Raw genomic sequence first — 15254 nt, forward strand, 5'->3', positions numbered from 1 at the left:
TTCCCATTTTAGCCACTTTAAAGTATATAATTCAGTGATGTTAATTACATTCACATTGTGCTACCCTCAACAACATCCTTTACCAAAAGGTTTCCATCAGACGGGTGGTTTTCAATCATTTTGGTGAATTGGACCCACAAGTGGATCTAATGATATCCACAGCCCCTCTCCAGAAACAAACAATCATTTACAGACTTAAATTTATTTTCAATTTCAAAGGGCTCCTGGCCTTCCTTGAAGCCCATCTGTGAACATCGCAGGTCTGTGGGCCACTGGCAAAGAATCCTTGGCTAGAACAAGGCCCTCAATTTTACCATCCCAAAATTCTAAACCATACAACCAACACACCATCTGTTATCCTAAAATAATCAGATTGAAGTCTATTCCTAGATAGCATGTCATTCCACAGCTCCAGGATTATAACTCATCTCCCAGAACTTTTTCTAATGGCCATCATTGCCCCAGATATGCTGGTAGGAACACAATATCTCATGGAAAAAAATTTAAATCAAAATCCTTGTGCAGATCTTGAAAAATCACTTAACTTTAATTCCATGGAAAGCTAATTAAGAAACCGTCTCTTGACACCAGGTTCCTAATGATTACCATAAGGAAAAATTGTGCCCATATTCTTGGGCCTCCAGTCTTTAGACCTATCTATTTCAAACAGAAGTAGTCTGTGGTCATTGTCTTCTTATATGAAGATGGGAAAGCAAAGACTTGCTGACCTCAAAACATTTTAGAGGGGATGAGAGAGTGGTGGGTACCAGAAGAAAAGAAGCTGTCCAAGAGACCAGCCAGCAAAAGTATACCTGTACTTTAGAATAATGCTATTGCAGATGATCCCTGATTCATGGCCTGATCAAATTCACAGGAACCTCATAAATCAGAATAATCCAATGTTTCCCATAAACATCTCCCTCTTCTCTCTACACATACACACCTGATTGGCAATACCTGAGCTCAAGCCAAAATCCTGGTGCAAGGGAATGTGGTAGGTACAATTCTAAACTAATTCCCAAAGACCTTCATCCTTGTATAATCTTCTCCCCTCAAATGTGGACAGAACTGGTGAAAATAGTGAGATATCACTCCCATGATTATGTTACATTATATGACAAAACGAATGTCACAGATGGAATTCAGGTCCCAAATAAATTTGACCTTAAAACAGATTATCCAAGTGGGTCTGACCTAATTACACAAGTCCTTTAAATCCGGTTCTGAGGATTAGTCAGAGATTCAAAGCATGGGAAGGATTTGACCTTCTGTAGCTGGCTTAAAGATGGAGGGAGCCATGTGGCAAGAAATGTGGGCAGCCTATAGGAGCTGAAAACAGCCCCCAGCTAACAGCAAACAGAGAGGAGAACTTCTGGGTTTGTCATTTACTAACTTACAGTCCGACAGCTGCAAGGAACTGAATCCTGACATCAACAAGAATGAGTTTGGAAGGGGATTTTCCCCAGAATCTTCAAAAGAAAACTCAGTCCAGTCAGTGTCTTTTGATTTCAGACTTGTTATACTCTGAACAGAAAATCCAATCATGCTGTGAAGATCTTCTGGCCTACAGAACTATGAGCTCATAAATGGCTGTTTGTTTCAAGCCGTTAAATTTGTGGTTATTTGTTACACAGCAACAGAAAACCAACACAGGAAAGAAAGAAGATATTTCTCTTAACTCATAGTAGCCAATCACATGGAAAAGAAGACTATTCTTTCTCCCCTCCAAGCACCAAATTCGTATACCATCAGGCATGCCTGATTTGCCTGAGCAGTCAAATAAGGCTACTTTATACTTTTAACCAATATTTACTGATCTTAAGGTGATAGATTAGGAAGTGGATATACAGGTATGAGTGAAAATATAAGAACCTATGTTTTAATATTTTAGACTTGTCTGGGTAATTAGAGACTAGAACTGAAGCATTTTCAAGTGACTTGGTTTAACACTGGCAGCACTATCATAGAGAACATCTGCCTATGTTTTTAACATATATATAAAATTTGTTTCTATAGGTAATTTTTATAATTAACAGACAAAGTGTGTGCATTTGATAACTCACCATCTCACAAATGAAATGATTATGATTTTAAAAGTGGTCCTCTAGATCAGTTCAACAATACATTGAATACTGAAGTTATGGGTTTGGGGTGATTATGTTCATTCAATCCCCAAATATTTACTGAGCACCTGCTTTATGTCAGACACTTTCTTAGGCTTTAAGTATATATAGACTAAAAAGAAAAATAGATGTGACTTAAGGAGCTTATAGTCTAATAAAGAAACCCATCTCTTTTTTCCTTTAAGGACAAATTCATATAACCATCTTCCACAGGGTTTTTGCTCACCCTGGACTGTTAATGTGATGACAATCACAAATGAGGTTTTAAAGGTGAATTGCCAGCATTTAAGGCAGCTGGAGTGCCTATTATTTAAACCAATTTTCCTCAATCCTAAACCTGCTGGGGCTCATGGGGTGGCAACAGCACTAGCCAATCCCAGCCAGCCTGCTGCCTGTGCTCTGGCCAATCACAGGCTTTGCCCCCAGCTCCTTGCTGGCTGGCAACTGGAGGAACATTTGTATCACATGCTTGGAAACTAAGAATATTGGCCGAAGAAACTGACAGGAAACCCTGGGGTTTGGGCACATAGCTCAGGGTGTCAGTGCTGTGATATCAGTGCACCGGCATCTGAGGGCCCCTCTCTGCCCATGCTGGCAGCCCTGTCCGGACCCCCAAGACTCTGCAGCCCCAGCAGCAGGGGAGGCTCTGGGAAACCTGGGCAGCCTAACTGAGACACCACAGGCTGGGAATGTTCGCTGCCTGACAGGTAGGATGTTTCTGCTGATGTCTTTTTAATTAAGAGAAATAATTATTTTCTTGTTTAAGCCTCAGATGGTCAGGATGGTTATGTTTGTCCCATAAAGTGGAAAAGTGAACTCACTTGGCCTGGAAGGTAGAGATTGTGTAAGCTAGGAAGCACCCAACATCTGGGTGGGGGTTGGGGAAAGAGCCCCGTGGTGTGGAGATGGCCACAACGAGAAATTCATGTGCAAAGGCCAGGAGGGAGGCCAGACAGACCCATAGGGTGGCACTACTGAAAAAAGTCAGCATGGCTGTGTTGCAGGGAAGACAGCAACTTGTAGGGTTTATAGTTTAAAAGAAAATCACACTTTAAAAAAAAAAAGTATTTTGAGCACATTAAACTAAGTTGGTCTTTGGGATAAATGATTTTCTGGTGAAATTTATTTTTGGTGAATTGATTTTTTTTTTTTTTTTTTTTTTTTTTGATGACTTGACCTAGAATTGGGTGCAGCTGGATAACCTTAAGAATCGTTATATGGGGGGGGGGGGGGAAGCGATGCAGAGAAGATACAAGGGAGATTCTAAATTCTTTTACTTTTTTGTATATTTGACTGCTTGAGTTCATGCAGTGATTGGAAGAGGGGAGCGGAAGAGGAAAAGTAAAACAAAGCATCTCAGTGTTTTCCCTGGGTTTCCTGAATCTGAATCTCTGGTTATGGAGCTTCAGAGTCTGCATTTTAATGAGCTCCCTCTGTGATTCTTAAAATCACAATAACGTTAGAGAACCACGACACTGGAATTAGTGGTTCTCTAACCAACAACATGTTAGAATCACCTGGGGAGTCATTGAAACTACAGACCTGGAGGAATCCTAAAGATTCTGATTCTGTAGGTCTGGCCTCGAGCACTGAATTGGTATTTTAAGTGTCCCAGGTAAATCCGATGGGAATCTGTGGATTCCTTTAAAACAGTTGATCCAGAATAAGTGATACCACTTCCCACAGAGTCCCTCTTCTGTCTGGGCACAACCATTGAAAGAACCTGAAGTTATTAATAATCCTTTAATTATTCACTGGTATAGGAAGCCTGGATGTGAATTTGCCTTTAAATTGAATCTTTCAAAGTATGTGGTGAGCGTTAGTGACAGAGAAGCTAAAATAAGTGCTAGCAACTCGAGTTCACGAAGGTGGGGTTTCAAAGTCTTTTACACAGCCTGAAATAATCTTAAAATTCTTGAAGGCTTCAACCTAAAGGTAGACTTCAACTGACCAAAAAAATTCTCTTTTTTTTCCCCCCAAATGAGAACAGAAATCAGTTAAAACTAAGGTATGACTAAAACGTAGTTTGTGTTTTTCCTAATGTACCAAGCTCCTGGTTGACCTAATGGCATATCAGAGGTAGAAGCAGTTATCCTCACAAAATTAAAATGAAATTTCAGGCAAATTATTATTGAGTGGCATGAGAAATAGATAAAGCCTGCATGGCAGATGAGAGCAAAAGCTTGAGGGGGCTGTAAACTATAGAAAGATTCATATCAGCTAAAATGATTAATTTTCATAGAAGCTAATAAATAAAGATAACAATATGTTGTATTCCTCTTAGCACATCTGGTATTCAAACCCAGGATCAAAGCACAAACTGAAATTTGACTCAACCAGCCTCACTGGAGAAGTTGCCTCAGAGGTGACTCTGAAGTGCTTTTTGATGAAATAAAGTGCTGCATTAGAAGCAACCACTGGCCTTCAGATCAGGACAATGCAGTAATCGCTAGTGGTGAAAGAGGGATTATCAGCTTTCAGAGGGCTAAAGAATCAGGTGGCACCAACAGTTTCAAGTGGGTCAATATTTGGACAATTGATTTTCTCTCTGTTCCTTCAGTCTTCAAATGTTAAAGGGCCAGAGAAAAGGCCAGAAAGTATATTGAAAGTTAACAACAACCAAAAGTACAAGAGTGAATTTAAATCACTTTCCTTAAGTTGTCGTCACGAAGAAACCAACTTTTAGTTAATAAAATCAGAATTTTAGAATTTGAGTAAACTAAAATTCACTTGCTACAACGTGCTTAGTTTACAGACATATAAACAAATGACTGGCTGAAACTATCATTTGAATATAGAATTTATTTCTTAAATACAGGTTCTACTGGAGCTATCCCCTTGATTATTTTTAGCGTTTTTTTAAATTGCAATTCCATCTTTATATAATTCTGCTGAGTTTTGTCCCCTCCCCCCCCCCGAAAAAAAATATGCTGTCTTCTTTAACATATAGTCTTTTCTTTTTTCCTTTCGAAAAGGTGTTGCCATTTCAGGAATAAAGCATAGAAATTGAAGTTATTTGAAAAGCTCCTAAACCATGTAAAAATCCCATGAGGCATTAATTTATCAAATATTTCTTGAACATCTATGTAGCAGATACTGGGTCCATTGCCTGGAGAAACTCACAGCCCAGTGAAGGAAATCAAGACACCTGAACAAATATTTAATAAATGCTATGATTTAGGTATATGGATATTGTGAAAAATATTGGAAGTAAAACCTCTAGAAAGACTATAAATAATATTATCTGGAAGATTCCGTGGCCACATTTATAAAGAATGGTAGTAACAAGTCTGCTAACGGCATTGATCGAAGCCAAGATGACAAAACAGATCTCTTAAATGAAATGAAATGGTAAGAAATAAAAATTGGTAACAAGTTTTCATCTCACAGTTTCAAGGTTGAATTATTAAAATGAAAATACCTCATGGTAGAAATAATATATGAAAAACATAGCACTTAATATGGATCAGCAGAAATTATGCAGGCTGCTGGAGATACAGAACTAATAAGACCTGGTATATGTTGTTGAGGAGCTCAGTCTGAAGGAAGAACAAAAATGTAAATAGATAAATATTTTATGTAAGTGCTATAATACCTAAAGCACAGAGGGCTATTGTTTTGTTTTGTTCTTTTCTTTAATCTGTATCCATTTGTACAGATAGTACAATACAATAGCAGAAGTCCAAACCATGTAAATAGGAAGCAGACCCTAGCTAGCTAGCAGACTAAGCATTCTAATTGCCTGCTCTGAGTTAGTGCTAATCTGGCAGGTGTGGATTTGCATACAAGTAACCAATTCAGGTAGGCACAGGTCAGTACCTGCGGCCACAAGCACAGGTGGTTGGGCAGCATTTTTGAAAATTTAGCTACTAAATTACAGTCTCCTGTTCCTACTTTCCAAATACCCCCCCCCCAATATGTTAATCTGGCTTTGTTGTCTATTCTTCTTAAAGGGAAACTGGAATTTAAAACCATGCAAGGGGCTATGAAATCCAGATAAAGTCCATTCCCTGCTCTCATGGTTCTTCAATTATAAGTGTATTCAAATGCAAATTCCTGGGACCATCCCACATCTATTAGATTAAATCCCCTGGGAATGGGGCCCGGGCAATGTGTATTTTTCTCAGGTACATCAAGGGATTCTGATAGGGTAGTTTACACACTTTGAAGAACACTGCCTTAGGTTATACAAATATGTAGATGCTAGTCTGATAAAATCAGGGGTTTTGATTCAAGAGTGAGATGATAAAAATGTCTCAGCCATGTCTTTTAAATAAAATTATTATAGTTTTAAATTGTCATTAATATAACAATTAATATGACATTAATATGACAAATTCACAACTAGGGAATTATATAGATTAATGTGCCATTCTCCCCTTCACCATGCCAGCCCCCACCCCAGAGGTAGGCATTCTTAATTGTTCGATGTGGGACCTTCCAGACCTGTTTCTATACAAGTACATACCAATAAGTATGATACAATTAAATTTTACTTTGTTTTAATTTTGCAGAGACTGCAAGTTATCTTTTCATTCAACATTCTTTTATCTGCTGTATAATGCTCTAGTATAGATATACCATAATTTGTTCAGTTATCCAACAGAAGTATATGTAGGTTATCCTTTTCTCTTTTGTTGCTACCACAGGAAGTGTTTCAGTGAAATATCTTTATGTATGCTTTGTGCAAATGTGCAAGAATTTCTTAAGGACAGCTACCTTGGAATAGAATTTTGGAGTCAAAAAATATACCCTTTTAAAACATTGCTTCCTTTCCAACACGTCTAACAATTTTCACTACTCTTACCACCGCCTGATTCACACTAGATATTATCCTTTTTTTTTTAACCAATCTGTTGGATGAAAATTGGTTCTTATAATTTTGGTCTGCATTTCCCTGATCATTACTAGACTAAGGTTCTTTTTAGACGTATGAGTCATCTGTATTATTTCTGTGAGTTGCCTGCCCATATCCTTTGCCCACTTTTCCATTTGTCTGTGTTATTTCCTATTGATTTATGGGCATTTTAAGTAATCTAGATAGTAACTCTGTGATATAATGAGAAAATTAGGGAGAGACACAACAATCTCATTAATTATAGGATGAGGCTATAAATATGAAATCAATATTATAAACAAAATTTTATTTGGTCTCTTTTTCTTTTGGTTTATGATGCCTTTGTCATGTAGAGCTGTTTTCTATTTTTTCTAGTCAAATGTGTTCATCACTGTCTCTATGGATTCTAGATGCACTTACTGTCCTTTTGTTTCTGAATGTCCTGTTGTGGGGTAGGGGTGGGGATTGCTGGGGTGAAGTAGGGAAAGGGGAATGAAGATTCATCAAGACTTTTAGCTTCAGTAACTTGGTGGTCAGTGGTACCATTAACTGAAATATGGAATCAAAGAAAAAAGCAGTTTGAGAAGGAAGGGAATTGTTGAGTTTTGTGAGGAGAATTTTGAATTTGAGATTCCTACAGAACATCTCCATCAAGATGACCAGTAGAAAGTTGGAAATACACCCATCACTCACCAGACATACAATCTCATTATGGGTGTTTGTTGCCTGAGCCAGGTGCTCACAGTCTGGTTTTGCTATATAAGATCACTTTTTTCTGCCCACATGAGAATGGAGCCTGGATACAGTCAGCTCAAAGCATATGATGTCAACTTCCTAGAACAAGATTGACTGACTACTGCATATGCTCACACTAAATCCTTGTACTTTCATCAAAATACAGTAGTGTCCATATTTTTTTAAATTGCTGGTCTTCGTTTGCCATACAAAAACACACAATGGGTTGCCTTAACAACAGGAATTTATTGACTCATGGTTTCAGAAGCTAGAAGTCCAAAATCAGGGTATCCACTAGGCCATTCTTTCTCCCTAAAGTCTGTACCAATCTGGTGCTGGTTTGCCACAATCCTGAGGGTTCCTTGGATTGCATCTCTGCCTCCTTTCACACGGCGATATTTCTCTCTTTGCGTTTGTTCTTTTGGTTTCTACTGGCTTCTTCCTGTGGTTTTCTCTAACTTCTGGTTTCTAGTTTCTTCTCTTTATAACTCCAGTAGTATGGATTAAAACCTGCTCTCCACAAGTTATCAGGGTAACACATTGTAAAGGTCCCTAGATTGTAAGCTCTTACAGCAATCACATCTATTCCTAAGTTGTAATGGTTATCTCTAAACTCTGGAATGCTGAGCTGTTTGTGTATAATCTGGTCAGTCTATGGAACTTTGGGTATCTGTGTGACACCTAAAACTCAGAGCTAGAGTTCAGCAGCTGTGAATGTCAGCAACTGTTAAAAAAGCTGAAAAAGAGTTCAGACCTCAATTAGAGATATGAATGAAGCAGATTGGTTAGGACTAAGGCAAATCAGGCCAAAGGATAAAGGACAATATTGACTTTGTTTTAAAACTTCAATTTCTGTGTGAGACCAAAGGAAGAGATGTTTCTTTGGTGCAAAATCTGTATTTTCTGTGGCACACTAAATAATTTAACTTGTACAGTCAGTTTATTCAAACACTGTAATTACATGGAACTTTGAATAGGGAGTGAGATCTGGTAGGTTTGTACAGTTTAGTGGGAAACCCCAATACATCCCAAAGTAATTTGGGCAGAGAATAAAAATGTATTTGCAAAGCCCCCCTGAAGGACTGGGGGGAAATGCAGAAATATTAAACTTCCCCACTGGGGGAATTACTGATATTCTCACAAGCATTGGGGACTACCAATTTAAAAGGCTAAGCCCTTGATCTTGGGGCTTGCCCTTATGAGGCTTGTTACTGCAAAGGAGAGGCTAAGATTACTTATAATTGTGCCTAAGAGTCTCCTCCAGAGAGCCTCTTTTGTTGCTCAGATGTGGCCTCTCTCTAAGCCCACTCAGCAGATAAAGCCTTCTTGACCAAAAGGGGGAAGAGAAATGAAATAAAGTTTCAGCGGCGAGAGATTTCAAATGGAGTCAAGAGGTCATTCTGGAGGGTATTCTTATGCATTATATAGCTATCCTTTTTTCAGTTTTTAATGTATTAGAATAGCTAGAAGGAAATACCTGAAACTGTTGAACTGCAACCCAGTAGCCTTAATTTTTGAAGATGATTGTATTAACTATGTAGCTTACATGGTGTGACTGTGTGATGGTGAAAACCTTGTGGCTCACACTCCCTTTACCCAGAGTATGGACAGATGGGTAGAAAAATGGGAATAAAAAGTAAATGAATAATAGGGGGGAGATGGGGGAGAAGTGATGTTTGGGGTGTTCTTGAATTTTTTTCTTACTGTAATTTTTTTCTTGGAGCAATGAAAATATTCAAAGGTTGATTGTGGTGATGAATGCACAACTGTATGATGATACTGTGAAAAACTGATTGTACACTTTGGATGATTGTATGGCATATAAATATATCTCAGTAACATTGAGTTAAAAACCCCGCTATCATTCAGTCAGGACTTATCTTAACTAAAAATAACATTTTCAAGAGGTCCTGTTTACAGTGGGTTCACACCAACAGGAATATAGATTTAAGAAAAGGTCTATGTTGTGTACATAATTCAATCTACCACATACCCCTTTGGGTCAGACATTATTCCCAAACTCTTTAAGGGTTACTATCTGTGTTAATTTGCACAACTCCAAACAATTGGAAAAAGAGCAAACACTGTTGCAACAACTACCAAGTCCTCCTGCTTCAGTACTTTGTACATTTTATGAATATAGACAGTTTACAGCTATCTATAAAATATAATAATTGCCATCTATTATTGATTTAGCAGCTTGAACTTGAAGAAACTTTTCCAAAGCTTTGCAGATTTTACCCTGAGACACTGAAGCTCAGAGAGTCATACAGCTAGTAAGAGAAAGCACCAGGATTTAAACAAAATCTACCTGGGGCGGGAGGGAGGAAGTAATGCTTGTACGGTGCAGGAAGTAGTGTTTAAACCCAGAGCTGAAGAGAAGAGTCTGGAATGGAAATATGGAGCTGGAAGATACTGTGTCTTTGAAGCTCTGTAGTCGAATACAGGCCTGGCTTTGTGGACCTGTGACTTGTGCAGGTGCACAGAGTCCCACACTTAGGAGAGCCCCACATTTGGTTTAATGCTCCGCTGTCACCATCTTGAAGTTCCCAATGTTGAAAAAATGGTCCCTCATTTTCCTTTTATACTAAGCCCCACAAATTATGTAGCTAGTTCTGAATGACTGAGATTGCTCAAAGGATGTGAATAGACCAAGAACGACAGCAAGGGAGTGGCCGAATCCTGGTAAATCCAACATGGAAGTGTTGGCAGAGGTAGAGTTGTTCATGAAGAGGACTGTGAAATGAAGAGAAAGGCAAGACAAAAACCTATGGGGAGGGATGAGATAAAGAGTAAGAGAGAAGTTTCAAGAAGGGAGGACCTGCAGTGTAACCAATTGTGGAGGGATTCAAGAGGCTGAAAACCGAAACAAGACCTTCATCTTTTGAGGGTCAGATAGTGCGGGGACTGAGCTTGTGCCTCGACTTACCAGGCCTGGGCCAGGGGACCTGATCACCCCCTGGGGAGGGTAGTAGGTACGGGCGTGAGTGCCCTCTGCAGCCCCCCCGAGCCTGAGGAGCGAGGTCAAGGCAGCTCCCTTTTCCTCACCCAAAATGCCACTGGCAGGGGAGGCTTGCCGGAGGAAACCGCCTTTCTCCCAACTGCCCTTTCCCCACTTCCTTATCTTGCCCACATACTCCCTTGTGCCAAGGCCACTCCTGCCACCGCCAGTGCGCATGCACCGTGGCCAAACAACCCCCGCCCGCTGCAACGGCTCCTGAATCCTCTCAGAACCAATCCTAGCCCCTCTCCCTTCAATATTGCCATTTTAGGCTACTTCACCTCCTTTCCAGCCCTGCCCCTCTTACCAGCCTATATAACCTGTAATCACCCCTGAATAAATCTCTTTGGCGCATACTCCTACTGGATGAAGAGTGTTTTTTGTCCTTATCGCCGCCCTCCACACCTTGCACGCCTCTCGCCGAGGACCTTGGCCACGTCCTCCGCCTCGCCCTCGCCTCCGGGAAAGAGCCCCCGCCGCCGGTACCCTTTAAGCAGCCCCGAGAGCTGAGGGCTCGGCTACCGGCCGCCACTCCCCCTAGAAGCAGTAACCCCGACCGCAACTGGTGCCCCGTGTGAGGAACGTCTCCACACGACAGTTTGGCAGGTCACCCGCTCGCCCGGACGCCTCTCCAGCTTCCCATTTCCTCGCCTGCAAGGTAAGGGCCGCCTCTCCCTCGCCGCTTCCGGAGCCGTGGGAGGTTCCTTGCTCCGAAGCCGCTCCTCCCTTCCCCCACGCTCTCTTCATCCAGTAGGAGTATTCCCCCACGCTCTCTTCGTCCTCTTGTATGCGCACTTCTATGACCCCCGTTCCTCCTAACACTCTCCCTCTTCCCCTCCATTACTTTGCTGTAGTTCTTTGTATCTTTATTTCCTCATTTGGTGCCGTGTGCCTCTTTGCAACCGCCCCCCCGGACTGCTCTCGTTGCCAAAGGGCACTGCTTTCTGCTCTCGCCGTCTCCTTCGGCCTTGCAGCCACAGTTTATCTCATTCTCTCTGCTCGGTAAACAACTCCTCCTCCTCCTCCCCGCCAGCCGGCCGGCCCGGCTCGGGAACAACTCCCCCTCCTCTCCCCTCAGCTATGGGTAATCGTATATCTACATGTCAGGCACCTCAAGTTCGTGCTCTAGCGGGTCTCCTAGACACGCATCGCTGTAAAGTGTCTGTCCGGCAGCTGCAAATATACTGGGATCTCCTGCTGCCCTTTAACCCATGGCTCACCACTTGCCATCTTTGGGACCCTGTTACTTATGATCGCCTTATTGATCGAGTCACTAACGCCATGGAACATGAGAGCAAGCGTTTCCCTCCCGGCTTGCTCCCCACCTTAATAACCATCCGCTCCTGCCTTCAAGGCTCCCTCCCCCCTGATTGAGGCCCCGTTAAATCCAAGGAGGCCCTATCAACCCAGCCAACAGATTCAGACAGCGATACTAATTCAAATCATGACTCGGACACGGAGTCCTTAGTCGAGCAGATTAACAACGCGCTCGAGGTGACTCCCAAAAAGCAAAATAACACTGCGCCACGCCAAGATGGCGAACTTCCTCCTTCTTCTTCCATCGAGGGGAGGAAATGCTCTGGCGATGACATCAGCCCTAAGCTGGGCCAGAAACCGCATACGCTTTACCCCGCCCTTCCACAGGGCGGAGCTAGTCCGCCATCTTGTGCCTTGAACCCCGCCCTTTCACAGGGCGGGGCTGATCCACCATCTTGTGTCTTAGCCACGCCTACCGCGCCGCCATCTTGCGACGCTTGGGGCCTCCCACTCCCGCCTCTCCCTCCGGCGAGCTCCCCTTCGGAGCCGCTACCGGCAGCTGCCGCCGCTCCTTCCACCCTGCCGACTAACAACCCCTGGCTGCCTTCTACACCTCAAGGCAATCCTTGGGGCAACGCTCCCCCTACCCCCACTCCCGCGCCAAGCCCTCTGCAAGCGCGTCCTCCTTTCTCTCGTGCCTTTCACTGTTTTCCTCTTAACCTTGCCCCCACCCCACAGAGGCCGCATGACTGGTATCCCATTGACTTAGATGCTATCAAGCAGCTTCGCAAAGCCGTCGGGGAGGACGGGTTAGGTAGCCCATATGCTTCCCAAATACTACAGGATCTCGCCATGAACTATTGCCTCCCCCAAGACTGGGCCTCGCTTGCCCGTTCAATTTTTAACCCCGGTCAGTTTGTTGACTGGCGTGCTCACTTCCAGGCAAAAGCAGCTAAGCAAAGTGAACAAGATGCAGCCATTGGAGTCTATCATCCCCCCGAAGCCTATTTGGGCACTGGAGCGTTTCTAAATGCGTCTGCCTATATTAATGCACCTGCAGACTTTTAGCCTATCCTTTAGAGAATCACCTTACGCGCGTTTGCCAACTGCTCTGCCTGTCGGCCTAATAAATTTACCAAGCTCTTCCAGGAGCCGAGTAAGCCTTTCGCCACCTTTGTCTCCAGAGTCGAAGAAACCTGCGCTCGAAAGGTAAGTGATCCCCAAGCCCAATATTACATGTGCCCATCCTCAAATCCTGGAAAATCGTTCTGTAATTCCCCCAACGAGTACTACTGTGCATACTGGGGGTGTGAAACATTAGCCACTGGCTGGAAACCTTCTGTCCCTGACAAATTTCTAAACCTCGCAGTAATCCCGTATACTTGCCAAAATTCAGGTTATCACTATTTCAACAGGTACCTTTGTCCTAAAAGATTAATGCTCACCATACAAAACCCTGCCGATACGTCTTGGCTCCTAGGTAAAACTTGGGGCTTCCGAATTTGGCTATCGGGGTTCGATCGGGGAACCCTTATAATCATAAGAAAGGAGGCTTTAAACCAACCAAAGAAAAATACTGTTATAAAAAAGCCCTTTAACATTGGTCCCAATAAAGTCATTAACCCCCTTTTTCCACAGCCCCCCAGCCGTACCTCAGCTACAAACAACGCATCGCCAACCCCACCACCCCAGCTTCCTCTGCCCCCTTCTCGTTATTCTTCTCCCCTCCTCAGCCTCATCCAAGCCGCCTTTGCCTCAGTGAACTCCTCCAACCCCAATTTTACCTCCTCCTGCTGGCTCTGCCTCTCCACCTCTTCCTCACTGTACGAGCCCGTTGCCTCCAACCTCTCCTTTTCAGAAAGCACAGAAGACAGCCCCTCGGAATGCAGTTGGAATACCTCTGCCGTCCCCCTGACCTTTCATTCAGTCTCCTATACGGGAAAGTGCGTCCGTCCTCGCTCCAGTAACTCTCCCGACCTCACTGCCTGTGCCAGCTACTCATCTCCTAGCAGCTCAGCAAAATTTCTCATTCCTCATAACTCCTCCCAATGGCTCTGCTCCTCTACAGGACTTACCCCCTGTCTCAGCACAAATATCATCAGTGAATATAAAGAAACTTGCCTCCTAATTGTCCTTATCCCTAGGGTCTTATACCACAGCGAAGAAGACTTCTTCCTCCGTCTGGAAAGAACTGCAGCTCCTGCCCTTCTGCAAAAGCGAGAGCCCATCACCGTCCTCACAATTGCCTCCCTCCTAGGTCTTGCCGGCGCTGGCACCGGAATCGCTGCACTAGCCAGTCAAGGCTCCGCCCTAACTCACCTCAGGGCGGCTGTTGACGAGGACATTCGCCACCTACAAAACGCTATTTACCATCTAAAAAATTCTGTCAATTCCCTCTCTGAAGTCGTGCTCCAAAACCGCCGAGGTCTTGACCTTCTCCTCCTCAAAGAAGGAGGCCTCTGCGCCGCCCTAGGAGAAGAGTGCTGTGTTTATGCCAATTCCACAGGTCTCGTCGAGGACAGCCTGAAAAGGGTCCGAGAGGGACTGGAAAAGCGTAAAAGAGATCGTGAAGCCACCAGTTATTGGTCCAGTTTTTTCACTCCCATCCTCCCATACATCCTTCCTTTTCTTGGCCCCCTATTAATAATTATTCTAGCTCTCATCTTAGGACCCTGCCTCATACGCAAAATTGTCCAGCTTGTAAGAAAACAAACAGATGCCATTTTTTCCTCGTTCGTGCAAATCCAGTATCAGCGACTCGCCACCTCTGACGCCCCCCACTCCAAGATGACAGCCAACCCTCCGCGACCTCAACGCCACCGGTCAACCCGCCGACCGCGAGGCCCTTCTCAATCACCTGAACATCGCTCTCGCCTCGAGTTCCAGCTTCTCTGAACCCCTGAACTTTAAACCCCTCACCATCGCCCAACCCGCTGCAGCGAAGCCCTTGTCGAGCGCCCGGGCACCACACCAACACTGAGCTCCAGCCTCGCTGAGCCACCGTCAACCCCTTTTTCCCTTCCCTTACCTCCCCCTTCCCTCACCCTTAGCGGCCTCTCCGGTAAAGCCTCTTCCTCTAATTAGAAAAGAAAGGGGAATTGCGGGGACTGAGCTTGTGCCTCAACTTACCAGGCCTGGGCCAGGGGACCTGATCACCCCCTGGGGAGGGTAGTAGGTACGGGCGTGAGTGCCCTCTGCAGCCCCCCCGAGCCTGAGGAGCGAGGTCAAGGCAGCTCCCTTTTCCTCACCCAAAATGCCACTGGCAGGGGAGGCTTGCCGGAGGAAACCGCCTTTCTCCCAA

At 43.7% G+C, this 15254-nt stretch overlaps 1 protein-coding gene across 1 annotated transcript in view; it reads left to right on the forward strand.

The window, feature by feature from the left end:
- The first annotated feature begins 2673 nt into the window (after nt 1-2673).
- The window catches only part of PIK3R1 (phosphoinositide-3-kinase regulatory subunit 1), a 175742-nt gene continuing 163161 nt past the window's right edge, over nt 2674-15254 (forward strand). Inside the window, exon 1 of the mRNA XM_037802024.1 lies at nt 2674-2830. The gene's annotated coding sequence lies outside the window, so the exon portion shown is untranslated. The remainder of the gene's footprint in view (nt 2831-15254) is intronic.

This window comes from Choloepus didactylus, chromosome 13, assembly GCF_015220235.1.
Source record: "Choloepus didactylus isolate mChoDid1 chromosome 13, mChoDid1.pri, whole genome shotgun sequence".
In the NCBI taxonomy this organism is placed as follows: domain Eukaryota; kingdom Metazoa; phylum Chordata; class Mammalia; order Pilosa; family Megalonychidae; genus Choloepus; species Choloepus didactylus.